At 36.3% G+C, this 17,456-nt stretch overlaps 1 protein-coding gene and 1 long non-coding RNA gene across 9 annotated transcripts in view; both read right to left on the reverse strand.

Annotated features, from left to right (window-relative positions):
• The window catches only part of LOC126920378 (receptor-type tyrosine-protein phosphatase kappa), a 103,793-nt gene that overhangs the window by 57,506 nt on the left and 28,831 nt on the right, over window positions 1–17,456 (reverse strand). The window lies entirely within an intron of this gene.
• LOC126920419 (uncharacterized) lies at window positions 2,539–16,085 on the reverse strand. Its single transcript, XR_007711956.1, has 2 exons — window positions 14,356–16,085; window positions 2,539–9,945 (listed from the first exon to the last, which is right to left on the reverse strand). It is a non-coding gene; the product is annotated as an uncharacterized LOC126920419 (long non-coding RNA).

The raw sequence follows: 17,456 nt of genomic DNA on the forward strand, positions 1-17,456 counted from the left end.
TTCTCGCTCTTGAAACAATTTCATATTTTTTCTCCTCGTTACTGGTACGAGTTAACTTATTTTAATTTCGATTAAATTTGAACGAATGTATGTGGTAACTTAAATGGTCTTTAGAGGAAGGACGAGTAACGATGTTTCGGTTTAACAAGCAATATTCAATACAACGAACTGATTACGATATCGTCGTACGTTTTATTACCATACTCGGCTCTCAACTTCCCGATTCACACTCTCCGGCTTCTGCCGTCACTCTCCCTGACTTCTCAACTCACACTCAACGATTTCCCAACTAACTAATACCCCCTGGACTAGCATCCCTTTGTCTTTTTTTAGCCCCACCACGCATGTGTTCCGCGAAGGTTCGTGGCCAGGGTCACGTAGGCCTTTTCTACGAAACTATTCACTCGAGGGACCGACGATACATTGATGGACCCGACGGCGTCTCGGCTCTCGCGACATTGTTTATGGTTCGACCGATATCTTAGGCCTTTTGTCCACGATACTACATGTATATAAATTAGTCGTTAAATAAATTTAACGATAGAGGTCAATTCTACTTTTTTAACAATTGATCGCTCGATCAACAAGAAACCTATCCTTCGAGGATCTTCAGGGAAAGATTCTCTAAAAAATTAAGAAAAAAGTTCCTCCCCAATAATCCCATTTTAACGAGAATTTAACGAATTTAACGAGAGCTGCAAGTTAGAACAATGCAAAACGATTTAGAAGATTCGATGAAGAACAAGAACGTCAGGAAACCTTGTGCGGTTATTCGATCGTCAAAGTCAAGTGTACTATACGTCCATGTGCTGGTCAACGGTAATTAACCCTTTCGCTATAGCAACGTGGAGCGAACAGCTATTACAGGTTACGACCGAACAGGCTTCCTCCGACCAGTAGCAAATAATTAACTTTCTAAAATCTTATCGTATAGAGCTTGCAACTCGTGAATTCTAAATTTTGATATTACATTGATACGTGTGTTGATCTATTATTCTATAAAAAGAAAATATTTATCGAAATATCGTAAATATCCTTAAACAATTGTGCGAATTTTTATTTCGATAAAATTAAGGTTCTAATTATTTAGATCTTAAGGTATTTTGATGCGATAGGATTCGTTAGGATTATTGAAAAAGGAATGAATGTCAGTATGTTATTAAATTTCGAATTCCCCGTGAATTTGTATTGTATTAAAATAAATACTTCACAGAGTAAATTAATGTAAAACGATCGATGAAATATAAATCAAAATGTTATTGTACTATGAATTTTCTGAATACTTACGTTACTGAAATTAATAATCTGCTATATTTAGGTATTTTAGTTATAACTATCTTATATATACCATTTTATTTATAACAGAAAAATAAACGCCAACATATTTTTAAATATTAGGTAAAAGAGGTTTTTATTCCAACCAGGTTGTACGATACTTTTAATGGCTATTAAATCGAATAATAAAAAGGTGAAAGAATTCTTGGAAAAATTCTACAAAAGAAACCTTATAAAATATCATCTACATTGCGCATGAAAATTATCGACAGCCATGATTGATCGAACCTAATTGGTCCGTCATTTATACCACCTACAGTAATCATCTCAAACGTAATTAATTACTTTGCAGAACGAATCACGATAAATGTATGCAATTTCTTGCAAATAATGGATAATAAAAGAGAATATTACGCGCTAATTAAAAAGCATATTTTAATTGAAAAGCATAGCAGAAAGAGATAATAATTCGTATTTTTCATCTTTTCCAAGAGAGGCAATTTTCAAAAGTTCCCAACGTTCCCAACTCGTTTTATGTTACTAAAAGAATGTTCTTATTTGATTTCAAAAATACATATGTGTTTCTAAGTGATTTCTAAATTATTTTCTAACATGATATTAATTATATCCTATGTCTGTCTGTTCGTCTGTCAATCTGTGTGTAACGAGATACGTTGCAGAAAATTGCTTATCAAAAACTTACAGAAAATAACTCATTTCAAAGGATTAACCAACGAAATAACGCGTAACGTTATTGAAAGACAGAAATAAAATGACTCGAACGTCGTTGATTTTATTTACAGTGCTAAACACGGTGATCAACGAATCGCTGATTTTTAGAATTTGAACGTTACCTTCTGCAATGTCAAGGGTTCGAAAGCTTTCGAATGTTACACGTAAACACGATAGGATAGGTCATAGTTTAGGTAATTTCGATGGACACGTTGGTCAAGACGACACACAGAGTCCACGAAGTTGGAATGTCGCTGATTACGAAATAAGATGGATGGTTGGAAAGTCAGAGACAGAGAGGGGAAACGAAAATATTTAAAGAGCAAAGAATGTCCCACGCAACCGATCCGTGGCATAACTTTAAAATAATAAAAGGTAGAAAAATATTTCATTAGGTAAAATGAAATCGTTTGGGATGGTGCTTCGCGTGTTGCATGTATTTGCACCGGAAATGAATGAGTAAATGTCATATACATACATAGAGGAACAGGTGTCTTTAAAAAAGGTATCGAGAAATTAATTGTAGTAGCATTTTATATAGTAAAAAATTGATTATATTTTATTTGTGCAGGTATCGGTAATTCGTAACAAAAATATTTTTCCTTCGATCGTGTAATCTCGATGAAAAACGTTTTCATAATCTACTTTACACAACAGACTGGAAGCTTTAAATAAATCAAATATAAATCCATAATATGCTTCGTATAACTTAAAACATATTTTGTATCGTATTATTATCGTTAATTCCGTAAAGCTATTTGTCTCTGCCAATGACAATGTTAAATTTGTCATAAATACATGAACATCCACGATATAGTCATCGCTACGACTAAAGATTCTCATAACCAATTTCTCAACCAGATTTAATCCATATCTTTGAACTTTGCGAAACTATTCTTTGCCATCGTGTTATATCGAAGTGCTCGACCATTAAGACAATCAAATTACTAAAAGTCGATAAAAATCAACAAAAATACACTTATCACGTTCTATTTATGTTTCCCTCGTGGTCTTCGATCGTTAACAATTCCACTACGCGTACAGACACTACGATGAGTATTGCTACGATTCTAAAACGGCGGATTCTAAAAAAAAAAAAAAAAAAGAAAAAGAGAAAAAAAAGAAAGAGGAGGAAGAGTAAAAAAGAGGAGTGGCGTAGAACTTAGCAATCCCGAGCGGGAAGAAAGCAATCGTTTTAATGGCCCTGATCCCTCTTTAGCGCGACAAGCGTGCAAATAAGCGAAAAGCGAAAGAGAGAAAACGAGAAAGGGCAGAGAGTATCGAACGATCCATGACAGTTTGCGAGAAGAGGCGAGACCTTGTGCTTGAAAATGAAGAAACCCGAAGGTATTTTCAATTTCACCGCGCGAGGAATTTCGTTCTGCCCTGGCAATATACGAAAAGAAGAAGGCGTCTTTGTCTTCGTGAGAGATTGGGCGAGGAAACGGGGATGCAGAGAATGGAGGCCGAGAAAATTACGATTCTTTCTGGGATCGACTATTCTCAGCATTCGAAAAAACGACGGAGAATGATCTCGGCAAAGATGGTTCGAGAGAACAAAGCGAGTTTTCCACTCGCACTTTTCCACTGACGTCAGACACGATATTTCGTCGATTAAGGAGAAAGTTCATAGAATTGCTATGAAAAAGAAACGCGGACAGAATGCAAGTTGTATTCGATTATTTTCTGCAGAAATTGAATACGATTATATGATATCGCGAGAATTATTTCTAGGTTTTCGCGTGTACATTTTTTTCCATTTTCTTGGTAATAAAAAGGACGGTTAATAATTTCTGAAAAATTCGGAGAATTTAAGAATCCGAAGTTCTATGGATTAAGTTGAGACGAAATTTTAAGAATTCTAATGCTTAAGAAATCTACATTTTCAGAATCGTACGATTCGAAAGATCGAAAGTTCCGGAATTCGAAGGTTTGAAAATTCGGATCTTTAGGAACTTTGCAAAACTTTGAGAATTCCAAGGTCCGTGAATTCCGTGATTTGAAGATCCGAAAATTCTGTAATTTCTAATTACGATGCTCCGATCAACCATATAACACGCGTCTTCCTGTCCTTCCCGCAATTGTCCCTCGTAATTCCATCCCTACCATTTCACCATATAAATACCACAAATTAACTGTACCGCGGCAAAGTTCTCGTTCGCAAAACCTTTAAATCCTCCCATCTCGTAAACGAAAACGCTATTTAATCGTTCGACTTTTTGAAAATTATATCCCTCCCTTTACGACCAACAGGAAACAACGAAAATTAATATATGTTTAAGTCGCGAACGGTTTATTAAATATTACTATTGTCAACGTTTATATCGGTCGCAATAAATGAACAATGTCACGTGTCAGGACTCATGAAGCATCGCCAAATTCGCTTGTATTTGCTTTATGGGAGATGTAACACGCGTGTCCACGTACATCCACTTCCTCGTAACCAGTTTCGTGTATGCAATCATATTGCAACACGCAGTGAGCATCGTATAATACCACAAACGAGAACATTACCAAATTGAATGCGTATTCATTCGCGCGATTTAATATTCGTTATATCGCCCCCTCCTAGCAATAAAGCTTATGACTGTGTGATTGAGACCAGCGTCGGGACAAATATCGTTTGGATTAAATTCGACATCGAGAAATAGGAATAACGTAGATTTCATCGTTAACGCGAAACGTTTCGATCGAATACCGATACCTTTAGAAATTAGGGGCACGAAGGATTATCTTGAAAATAATAATAAAAGCTATCCATGATATTAAATTCTGCTCTTTCTATTTCTATTTAGAAACTCGCTAATAAAACGATACAAATTCTACATGACATTGGATGATTTTCTTTTCGGATTTTAATTTAATCTCGATCGAAAGAATAAACACGAAGCTTCAACGGAAGGCAATTAAGATTTTGCATGGAGATATTCTTTTGTGGTTTAATTTAAGTTAAATATAAAAGGCGCATAGTAGAAAGCTTCCGTGGAAATACGGTTAAAATATCGTATAGTATCGGCTAGCTATTTTCTTGGATTAATTTTAATTAAATTTCACGAGTAGATTCGAAGCTTCGTTAGAAGAATAATTAAAATTTTTCGCAGCGTTCCGCGGTTTCCTTCTACGTTTGGAATTCGGTTAAACTGAAATTACGTTTAATTTAGCACGTTCATACACATAGACAGAGAGGACTTAAGGATTTTTACAGAACTTTCAATTTCAGAGAAAAAATAAATCGGAATGTTTCATCAGAATACGAAGATAGCATTTACTACAGCGTTCTTGATATTACGATTTCTTCTTGCATCCATTACGGTATAACGGTATAGTACGTAAATTCTGACACTGTCGTGAATAATTGAAAAGTTCATTACGTCCCGGTTATTATTAGTATTATTATCAAGATAAACACGACGAACCTTGATAAAACAATCCGGTCCACGGATATCCGTTGATAGGTGCGCGTTTACCTATCTGTTGTTAATTAGTGAAATTTCCTCGTGTGTATAAACCATGCGCATCTGTTTACACACATGCACGTGATGAGAGGATCGAATTAATTCGATATTCGTTACGACCCGGGCAATAATACAACCTCTGATTGCGAGATCGAATTAAATTCGGTGAACCCCCGAAAATCGAGTAATTTTCCTGTGGAAATGCGCCGATTGCTACTTCAATCAACAACTTCCTTGCTTTTCTAATCACGATTCTAATCAAGTTTAGCAACCGACCGACCAATTAACACGGACATCGGTCCGATCTGATTCTAACTTTCTCTGATTAACTGTTCGCGATGAGATATTCATCAACGGCGACGAATATCTTTTGGTGGCTGAATAATTTTCTCTTTCGCTTCTAGAAGGCTAGACGCGGTTAAAAAATGGTTGAAAAATCGCTTAATTTTAGTCCACGGTTTATGATTTTTAATCTGATAATCGTTTTACCAAAAGCTTCCATAATAGCGAAGCAGAAGACTAACGAAAACGAATCGCAAAATTAGTTAAATTGATTTTGTTCGACGATAATATAAAGATAAAATACGATTCATCTTTATCGGCAATGAGAAATTAGAAATTCCAAGGTAAATAAATTTAATAGCAGAAACTCTACGGGGTAAAGACAAAGACGATCCTCGGTACGAGGGATGACAAATTTATTTTACCAATTATCCTGAAAATTGACGAACGTATAGAAAAATAATAAATACAAGAATTGTGCGTTCTTTTTTACACAAAATTTCTAGAAAATCGCAAGTTTCAGTCGACTTTCCGCTCGAGAGCTATTCGCGATAATCCTCGTTCGCGATGAGATGTTCATTGAACAGGAGTAGTATTAGAAGGGTGTGATAATAATACTATTTTATTCCTGAGATAAGAATAAACGTGGTTGAAGGGTAACTGAAAGCTCGTTTGGTTTTAATCCCTCGATCCCTGGTTTTGATATCTAATAGCTGGGTAATTGCTTAACCAAAAACTTCTTTGCTGGTGAAATTAGAGACGAATAAAAAACTGAATGGCATTTAATCAAATCAGATCATATTATTTGCGACAGAAATGTAATACTAGAGATTCTTGACGTTTAACAACATATAGTTTAATTAAATGATTTTGATTAAAAACGATAAAAACTACGCGATAGGAAGCGGAAATTAACGATCGGTTTGCACGGATCATAACGAGGCCTCGGTGAATGGAAAGCGCCGGAAACAACATTGTTAAGGTTCATGCTCGGTCGCCAGATCGGCCTGTTGCATTACGCAAACGATAGATCGATTAATCCTCGCGTTTCCGAGTTGTCGACCGCTTCTCCAGGATTCAATTCGACCGACGAAACGGTATTTAATCGCAAAATGCGCCGTTATCGATAACATCGAACCAGATATTACGGAAATGCTACACGAATGCCACGAATTCAAATACTGTTTCCGCGCTACAATACGAATTTCCACGATCGTTTCTTCGTTACGAATTACGAAGAAATCGCTTCGATTCCGTTGATCCATGTTCTATTATTACATTCGCCCGTCCGTGTATTTACTGGAATTCGAAATGTATAAAATGTATAGAAAATATGCATGAACACACACGAATATGACAGAAATGTATGGAATATACGTAAACGGATATTCAGAGATAGAAGTTCAATAGAAATTTCCTGCAACAGACGATAATTAAGGGTTACAATTTTTCAATAGAATTTTAAACAATTTTCTAAATCTTTGGATACGCGTGCATTTTATAATTTTCATTCTTCTTACTTTAATATTTATCGTGCGGTATTCCGTGTCCATTCCACGATTGCGAGCCTTCGCAATTCCGATTTTCTCGTTGGCGGTCGTAACTTTTGTCGACCAGAGGAAGGAAGAACGATGAAAAAGAAGAAAAAAACGAGGAACAGGCGACAAGAACAGTTGGAAGAACAAACACAGGGTATAGGCGAGGGAAACACGAACGAAAGAGTAGCAGGGAACAAAAAGGGGTAAAAGCAAAGTTGGCGAGGGTGTGGAGAGTGCAACGGCGCGAAATAAAAGGAAGAACAAACGCGGTGCGGGAGTTAGATGTCATTCAATCTCGTTCAGTGGTCCCCTCGTAGAGCCAGGCAAAAAATATTGTTTGTCATTCGCCGACACTTTTTCCATCCTCTTCCCATCTTTTTTCCATCCTTCTCCCAAGGTTGAGCGCCATTCCCAGTCACCTCGTGTACCAACGTGTCCCTAGTTTTCGCGCGCCGAATAAAAAATGGGTTAATAGTTCCATGGCTGGCCGTGCGTATCACGACGACTCGTGTAACTTCCCTGATCGAAGATTGGGTGCTTTGCGCGGAGTTTAACACCTGCAGGATGTCAAAAAGTAGATCATACACAGAGTGTCCTACTTAAAACCGATCACCTAAATACCTGCTTTATCGTTAACTATACGAGAGACGTTGAATCCTTAGTGGACGTACCATCGAGTGTACCAACGTGATGACTGTTCAGCTCGTTGTTCCCAAGTTGCTACGCAAGTGTCAAATGGAAAATTCCCTAATCGTTGGATCCGACGTAACGATCATGTATCGCGAACAGCACATTGTTCGGAATTAACAGCGTTAGATTTTTATCTTGCGGAAAGTTGAAAGAAAACGTTTATCAACGGTAATCTGACAGTCCGGAATATACAAAGAATCGGATAACTGGGACTTGTAAAGCTATCGCGTTAGAGGAGGTAGAAAGAGCATCGCAAGCCGTAATTTCTCGCTTTGAACAGTGCATCGCCGCTAATGGACATCGCAGCAAAAAGTTCGCTACCGTGCCAACATCGTCTCAGAACTTTATTATCTTTTTCATGTTCAGAGTCGTCTCGATGTCGTGCGACAGGCGCATCTCGATGCATCTTAACGCGTACCATACGATGCAATGAAAAAAGTATATGCTGTCTGGCAAAAAAATATCGGTGACGTAAAAAAATTCATGAAAAAAAAATCTTCAGGGAAGCTTTTAAAACCTTTCAAACGATGTTTGACGCGTCTCTCGCTTTGTTAAAAGTGAATCAGACGTTTAGACGGTCTTGAACGGGACACCCTGTATATACAGATTGATAAAGTTAGAAAATACGATCGAGTTTCTGCCATTAGACGATTGAAACGATCTTGTATTTCTTTCTTCTTTTTTTATGTACAAATGTAGTTGCTTTGTTAGTCGATTTTTGCAACTTTCCTGCTCAAAAATTGAGTAGAAATTGCTTTACGTGGAGATCTACAGTCGGATGTTTTTTTGAAGTATTTTATATTCTGAAATTTAAACGTCCCCTATAATTGGAAATACGCGTACGTAGATACATATTCAACGAACGATATTACGTATTTAACGAATTAGAAAAAGCGCGAGGTTTTGCAAGAAGATCGTTATGTTGATTACGTTGATTGTTACGGAGAACTCGCGAGTGCCTGTTTCAATAAATAATTCAGTCGGTGAAGTCGAACATTTCTGAATGATATATTAAGACAGTGACAAATGAAATTTCTTTTTACAAACCCAGTCAGCGCTGATCGTTGCATGGAAATCGATCTTTATGAACGAACAAACGCGGTGTATCGCTGAAACTGTGCATTCATCGGAAATTAAAGACCTATAATTATTTGTAACAATTTCAAACTACGATCTTAAACCTTTAAACCCCAAAAACTTCGCTTTTCCTATTAGAAAATCCACAACGTTTATTCGATGCCATAAAATAGCTGCATCTTTCGCAAGCAAAATTTCGATAAATCTGAATCTCGACCTGCCGTGTATTTTCTATGAAAATCGTGGTTGTGTGCCACTTTGCCTGCGCTTCTTAATCGTGGCAAGGTCTCTGGCTTTGTCTGTTCCCTGTCGCGTTCCAGCAAAAGCTACTAACGGAGCTGGCGGTATTATGCAGTAATTGGCTTTACTTGGCACCAGGACAAGTTTGCATTTAACCAGCCGCGAGCCATCGCGCACCGCCACTTGAAATTCCTTCACCTCCGGACGTGTAAAGAACGCGGACCACGTGTACGTTATACACAATATCTTTCCGATATTTTCCATTCGCATCCACTCGCGACTTCTTCCTCGATTGCGATGGCGTCAACCTCGATCCAGTTACAAATTCGATTCAATTCGATTTTTATTTTATTTTATGATATTCAAATACTGTATGTTAATGTGTTGCTTGATCTTTGAAAAAGCTAACTACAGTAATGTCTAAATTATGCGCCAAATCTTTTTCAAAATATAGTTACAATCTACTAGCAGATCTACAATAATCGATCCATGTTGCAAATTATCTATGAGGTATTTGTGTCTATCGTTAACCCGCGGAATAACGGACCGCAAATTTTCTGTTGTTGACGTTGACATCGCACACCTGGTCCTTGAAGGGCGATGCTCCATCGTATTGAACGCGTCCAACCGAATGTTGATGACTCGTTGACGACTCTCTGATAATTGTGAAACGACAGTCGTTAAATATGCAATGAATACAGAAAGTCTAAATTTCACATATTTTTCGTGACAGTTTTTATATAAAAATAAGAAACTAACGTATTCGACGATGTGACAAAATCGACAAATTTATATTGTTCCAAATATTAAAATATATCACTAGAGTAGTGTTTATAAGTACTTGAAAATTCATAACAAAATTCTATATATAAACATGAATTCCATACATTTTACTTATTGTGCGTTCAATTTCATTTTAATACCTCCTAAGCCTCCCAATCGCAATTTCTTTTCTTCTAAGGAAATGCAATTCTGGTAATGGAGGGTCGACCAATACCGAACGTTAAATTCTCTACGAAATTGCAAAAATTTTGCTCTTACTAAGAAAGCTTACGATTTATTTAACTCTCACTTTGGTAAGAAAATTACCAACTAACCGGAATCAATTTGTTACGAATAAATTATTTGCTGTCGGTACATCGGTGCAATACAATATAAATATGATATAACAGAGCTATGATAACAAAATAAAATAAAATTCAGAAAATGTGACGAGAAATTCAAGAAGATTCAAGGAAATTCAAGGAAATTCAAGAACCTTGATTCCTTTTAATTCTGAATTTATATCAACGATAATGCAATATCATAACGAGAGTATGCTCAAGTTTCTTTTTTTTAATGATTCAGTGTACGTATCTGAGGTAGTGGTGTATCTAAAACCAGTGTACTGCTTTATTAAAAACATAGAATCTTGGATGACATACAAGAAGCAAAGCCTGCAGGGCTGCTCTGAACGAAAGAGTGATGGATAAAATGTTGAGAAAATTTAAAACTTAAGGAGCGTCGACAGGAATATTTGATGAAAAGAACGTGAAATTCGTGTATGTAGAATTGCTGCATGTGGAGGTAAAGAATAACAAGGAAAAATGAATTCGACCAGTAAGGTGAACAAGTCGATGGAAATCATATGCAAGAAAAATTACATAGTCCGACGTGTGTAAACAGAAGGAAAATTCGATGAAAGAAAACTAAAACTGTAATAAAATAAATTTATACGATCCTTTATTTGTATAATTAATTATTACCTTTAAATCATAATGTCACTTAAAATTATATTATTTAATTAATTTACAAACTTGATTTAACCGCTATTGCTGCCACGCCAAATTAATCGCTGCTTGTATTATTTACTAAATTTAATTTTCATTAATTTTATAAATTTAATTATTCTCTTTTAAGTTATTTGTATATCATAAACGAATATGAATAAAGTTTTGAAGAATATTTCTTATCGAACCTAAACTTATCTGAATAAATGGATAAAAATTAGATTTAAAAAATTAGATAAATAGTTTCTATATAGATATTGCGTTATTCAATTATTCTCCATACAATATAATAATCCATAAATCAATTGCGATATAATCGCTATAATAAAGGAAGAAAAAAGGTTTCAGAAGGGAAATCTGATTCCATGTTCGATGGAACGAGAACGTGACACGAACTCTGGTTCCTTAATCTAGGAGTTTCGAGGAGATCAAAGAAATTAGTTACAAGGTTTCTGAGGCATTAGCGTTCCAGATCGAAGATTCTCCAAGAAATTCTATAACGAAGTTATGTTGGTAAAATATGGAGTGAGCATCGGTATCGATATTTATCTTGTCAAAGTTATTTAAGCTTTTCAAGGATTCCAACATTCATAAAAAAGAAAATAAAGAGATATATAAAAGAAGTTTGATAACAAAATAGATAAAATTCTACGTGTGAATTTTATTACATTACGACTCGTCCCATTATTCTATCGTAGTCTGTGGATACATATTTAACGTAAAATCGATTCAGCAATATTGCAAATTGAAAAATTATTGCACGAACGAGCGCTAGAAATAATAACAACGACAAAGTAAGCTTCTCGTATTTGGTGACTTTCAATTGATACAATCAACGAAGAGCATTCCAGTTTACAGAAGCAATTTCCTGCGATGCAGTAAAGTTTTCATCGTGAACCTTTTGTTTAGCGACTGATCCCCGGGTTTTGCACCGGCTACCAGAACGCGAAAACAGAATTTTTCAACTTCCACGAGGTGGAGGTTGAATACTCGCGTTTCCTTTCTCGTGTTACATGGAAAACGCCCGACATTGTTGCACCGATATCGTTTCTGGGATAATGTTTGCTCTGGAATCGGTAGTTTCTACGTGTAAACACAGAGAACTTTCACAAAAGCACACGGTCTCTCTCTCTCTCTCTCTCTCTCTTCTCCCTCTGTTTCTCTTTATTACACGATTAAAAGAGTAATTGAATTTTCTTGCGACTTCTTTCGGTTGTAGGGAAGCAACAAACGAGAAAAAGAACATCGAATTTATTAAGATCGTCGAGTTTTCCTACATTCTGTGAAATATCAAGAGAAACCTTTGAGACGAAATCAAAGTGAGATATAATCTTTGCCATCGTAAATGAGAAATGCGTGGAAAAGCGAAAAAGTTCATTCTGCAGGTTCAAGAGATAAGTCTGCAGCAAACACCGTTGGCAAAAAAATGTTGTATGCAAGTTGGATTATCGGAATTTACGGCGAGAAGTTACGGAGGGTTATTTACCGTTTCTCCTCCAGTATTCGTGAAAAGTGGGATATTAAACAAGTAAGATAAATTACCGCTGTGATCGAACGACCGTATGATTACGTGTACTTGAGATACGATGACAAATTCATTCGTTCGTTCTGCTCGAAAACGAATGCGACTTTAAATAAATAAAATAAAATAGAAACGATCGCTCAGGCATTTCACGGCCGGTTTACCGGCACGTTAAGACGAGTCAAGATCCCGGTACTTGTCCGCCGCTTTATTTTGATCGCGACACGAAGCTGAACAAGCCAGTTAAGGGACAACGGCTCGATGGCACCGAGTTACGGTACGTATTCGTGTCAAGATCAACGAAGAAGAAATCAACCACCGATGCCGTGGCGCGGTTCTAAGTAAGAACGTCCCCTGAGACAAGTGACGGCACGCGCGCACACACACGCGAAATATCAAGAAGCAGTAGCGTGTAAAAATAATTCACGATCGCAGATGGCCCCACGAGGATGCACCTCGACATGCATTTCTTTCGTCTCTTTCGTCGTGATTGTCGTTGGCCTCGTGTGCATCGTCGCGTCGTCTCTACGCGGCGGAAAAGTCGACGATGCGACGCGTGTTTCGGTGGAGGTAGTCGCGTGTTCGTGCCAGTGACATGAAATTATCGAAGGGAAGAGAATAGGGAGCTCGGGCACTGGGTCAACTATTTTATTTTCGGCCATAATTTTGAAACGTACGGCACAGCAGCGTTCACCGTGCACAACGACAACGCGTAGTATATACGAGTTTGTTGAACAATTGCCCGCAGCAATTGCTAAACTTTTTAGGTGTTTCGAGACGTGACAAAGACGTTATGCATTGTAAACCAAGATTTGGATACGTCGAAAGAAACTTTTTTTATTATTTATTATCGATTCTAACCACGTTATTTCGTTATCGTTAGTGAAGCTTTTATCAAAAATTTATTTCAAAATATCGGAAATTAATACACACAAAAGAAAATTAATATACGTCCCACCGTAAAATCGCATAACGCAGCCAGTTATTTTCCCTTGATATTTTTACGTGCAACGCGATGCCTCCACATCTATTCGCGTATTTGTTTATTCATAAATCAACGGTATAGCGCGACCGGTCCAAAATCCGTCTTTCAAAAACACGACAACGTTTTAAATATCGATCGACTACTTCCACGAATTATAAATGATATTTCATCAATTTATAGTAATATCGAGTCACTTCTCTCACTTACCGCGATTCTCCTGCATTTCGAAATTTCACCTCGTAATAAGACACGCAAAAGTATCTCAATACTTGTGGAAACCTTTTATGACTACATACGACGCGTTACAAATTTCCTACGATAACTTCAAATACGTTCGGAAGCTCAGTATACCTTCCTCTTTTGACGTTACGCACGCACAAAATTCCGATAGCGTGAATGATTTAGAAACAATATTGGAAATCAAGATTTATTTTCCTCGCTCTTTGTATTTTTATAATAACGTTTCAGCGAAGCTTTCGCTCTTGTATTTCCTATCTTTACCATAACTTTTTAATAAAGTTTCAAATAACACTTCTGATTAAGACGCGAGAAACGCCACGTACGAAATCCCAGTAAAAACATAGAGATTATAGAAAAATTAAGAGAGAGAAAAAGGTAGAAAGGATAAGAAGGAAAGAATTAAAAGAGCGAAATAAAAGTGAAATAACCGGAGCGAAAAACCAAGCAGGATTAACGAGTGATCTGTGGTAGAGGTTAGGACAAAGAAGGTTATAGCGTAGGTGGAGAGGTTAAGGGCGACGCGAAGGAAATAAACCTCCAAATGACTTACATTTATATAACGTTTTTCGCTTCGTTATAGTCGTAATAACGTACTGACGAAGTTTGGCTATCAAACCATGAGACACCCTGTGTGGTATGGCTCGGTGTATCTCGTTGAATTGAAAATAGTAAGAGGCAGGAAACGCAGTTAGAATATGTCGAGCGTGTTTCTTATATACGCGTGAAAGTAAACTCGCAACGCTTTTTTCCTTGTTGCCTGTGTCGCTGTCTACGTTACCGACATGAAAACGAGGAGGTTTGAAACAAGGTTACGGGGATAGAATTTACAATCGGTGAGAGCCATTCGTTTGCCTAGCCGCTGATGAATTTCAAGTATACAGGAAGCATCTCCGAATTAATATTTCGCTTAGTTTCTGCCTCGTATAATCCCATTATTCTGATTAAAATTGTGAAACGGAAGAAAACTGTCGGTGCAACGGTGTATCGTAAAGATCACGCGAAAGTGCCTCTGGTAAAAGTATGTTTCATTTATTAACTACGTTGCTGATTAAGGCAAATGGCTCGCTGAGCTTTATGCACGCTACGTTAACCTTTTAGCGTCGAATGAGTTACGCGTCGATATGGAAAAAAAAAAGATTATAAGATTATACAGTGGCTACAAGAAGCATTTGCACATGTCCTTATTTTCCATTGAGGCGCGTTTTTATCGGCTTCTGCGTTTCATTTTCATAATATCAAATTATTGTAGTCGTACGACGAAATTACTATTAATTTAGGTAATTAGGTAATTAAGATTTAGGTAAATCCCGGCATGTAAATGATATAGACGATGGTGTGCAAATACTTTTTGTAGCCACTGTATATTCAAACTGTATTTAACGTTTAGATATTTTTAGACTTTGATACCCCAGTGATTAAACAAGGCTGGGGTACTTGTAAAATTCGATACTTAGAAGTCATTCACCGAAGTATCCAAGTATCGAAACGTTCGAGTACTCTGTAACCAGGAACTTTTTAACTAAAATTTTTAAGTACTTGCACATACTGTGAGTGCACGTTATAAATACTACGGTACTTGCGAGCAATTGGCTACTTGAATGCTCCGGTATTTCACTTCTAAGGCTTCGAGTGCTATGAAATTATAATACAAAGCGGAGAAACAATCTCGATCCAAGAATTGTCTTATTCTAGAACTGATAATTTTTAAAAGTCTAGAATAACAAATAGGAAAACTAGTCCGTGTTGGAAAGAAGAACGAAGAAGAAACCTGATAACCAAAATACATGGTCATAATTCTCGTTAAAATTAAGAACAGGCAACAGAATTTCCAAAATAAATAGAACGAGGTGTAAAATGGAAATATCTGCTCTAAATTTGAGGCAACCAAGGTAGACACGCGGGTGTGCAAGTGGACGAACGAATGAATAATGAAAAAAGGAACGAATTAAAAGCTAACAAAGTATTGATCGTGATGAATCCACGAATTTTAGAATGTCCACATAGCTACATGTACATACATGTATGTACGAAACCCAAACTATTACCTTGCTCATCCATTTCCGGTGCATAAACGCTTCGATCATGCACAGAATGCATCATTTATCCGACCGTGAAATCTATCAACATTTTTCTCGTGCGCAACAATGTTAAATAAATTACGCACCCACATTAGCATCTCTATCGAACGCTAGCGAAATCGAAATATTATTTAAATTTCATATATAATTCTTTATCGAAATAAGGGAAATTGTTGGAAGAATAGAATTCTTTTACACTTTTTGAAAGAATTCAATAATTTGATCGTCAAATATTAAGTAACATTTAAATACATCGATGATTTAATAGGTAGAGAAACGAAATCCAAATAATTCTCTTCGCCCTGTTATTGCTTGCTATGTCGTGTCTGCTCTACTGGTACCAAAGTATAACGGAATTAGCTATGCTATAGATTAATAAATATCTATTATATCGTAATATTTCCTGCGATACTGATAAAAATATTTCCTTTCTTTTAATACAAACAGGATACAAAGAAATGATTCAACAATGATTTTAAAGGCAAGAAGGTGGAGAGCGTAGGAGGGAGAGGAACAGGTAACTTTAAGAATAGAAATTGAAGCCCAAGTGGATTAACCCGGATACCGACCAGACACATCCATCGTTCGTTGCTATTCAAAATAAACCTTGGACGAATGATAGGATCAAACTGCGATCCATTTGAAAGAATTTACATATCTCAATGGTCGACGAAAAAAAACAAATTACTCCAACAATTGCAATAGAACGATTGTAATCGTGTTCCTTGCGCAATAACGATCGATATTTTGCATATTCTATGAGATTTCTTTCTTAAGTTGTTCATACAGACAAACAATTGAATTATTTTATTGTGCGAACATTTTAGAAACAAGACACTGGCAAAAATCATGGAAAATCGATGTTTAACGATAAACGTGATATACGTGTTTGATGAGGAAGATTTTTATTCTTTCTAATTAAATTAAATTTATTTCCCGAAAAAAAGGTACAGTAGTTTGTAAATAATAATAAAATAAAATACTTTGCCCGCCAAGGAAGAAAGTAAAGAAAAATGATCGCTCATTTCAACAAATATTTTCTTTCAGCAGAATTTTAATTTTTGATGAAAGTATATATGTTAGACACGTATTACGCGAATTATAATTTTTTTTCGATAACAAAACTTTCTTTTTCGAAGAAACGAAAATACCATGGATTGAATTCACGATATGCCGTTTTTACGTGACGTGACGAATATTTATAGAGGATCGGAAAGTACGGTAATATTCCATTAAGTTAATTTTCACGAGACGCGGACGAAAATTTAGACGTTAATGAGAGTTTTGCATGAGAAGAACGAGCCCAGTAATCCATCAGTAGTTCGTTCGATTTTATTTGAAATACGGTATTTCCATTGGCTTACTGATTAATATTTTTCACCTGTACATCGTTATTATTAATTTATATTTATTATTATTTACATTCAGTTTTATGAAAGAATCAAAAAGCGAAAGAGAGATGAAAAATGAAAATCAGATTTGCGAAATATTTAAAATAGAACGATGCAAAATACGAAATGATTTTGTCTAGAAATTATTCGACAGTAAAGAGTGAAAAAAGATCGTACAAAAC

This window comes from Bombus affinis, chromosome 9 (genome assembly GCF_024516045.1).
Source record: "Bombus affinis isolate iyBomAffi1 chromosome 9, iyBomAffi1.2, whole genome shotgun sequence".
In the NCBI taxonomy this organism is placed as follows: domain Eukaryota; kingdom Metazoa; phylum Arthropoda; class Insecta; order Hymenoptera; family Apidae; genus Bombus; species Bombus affinis.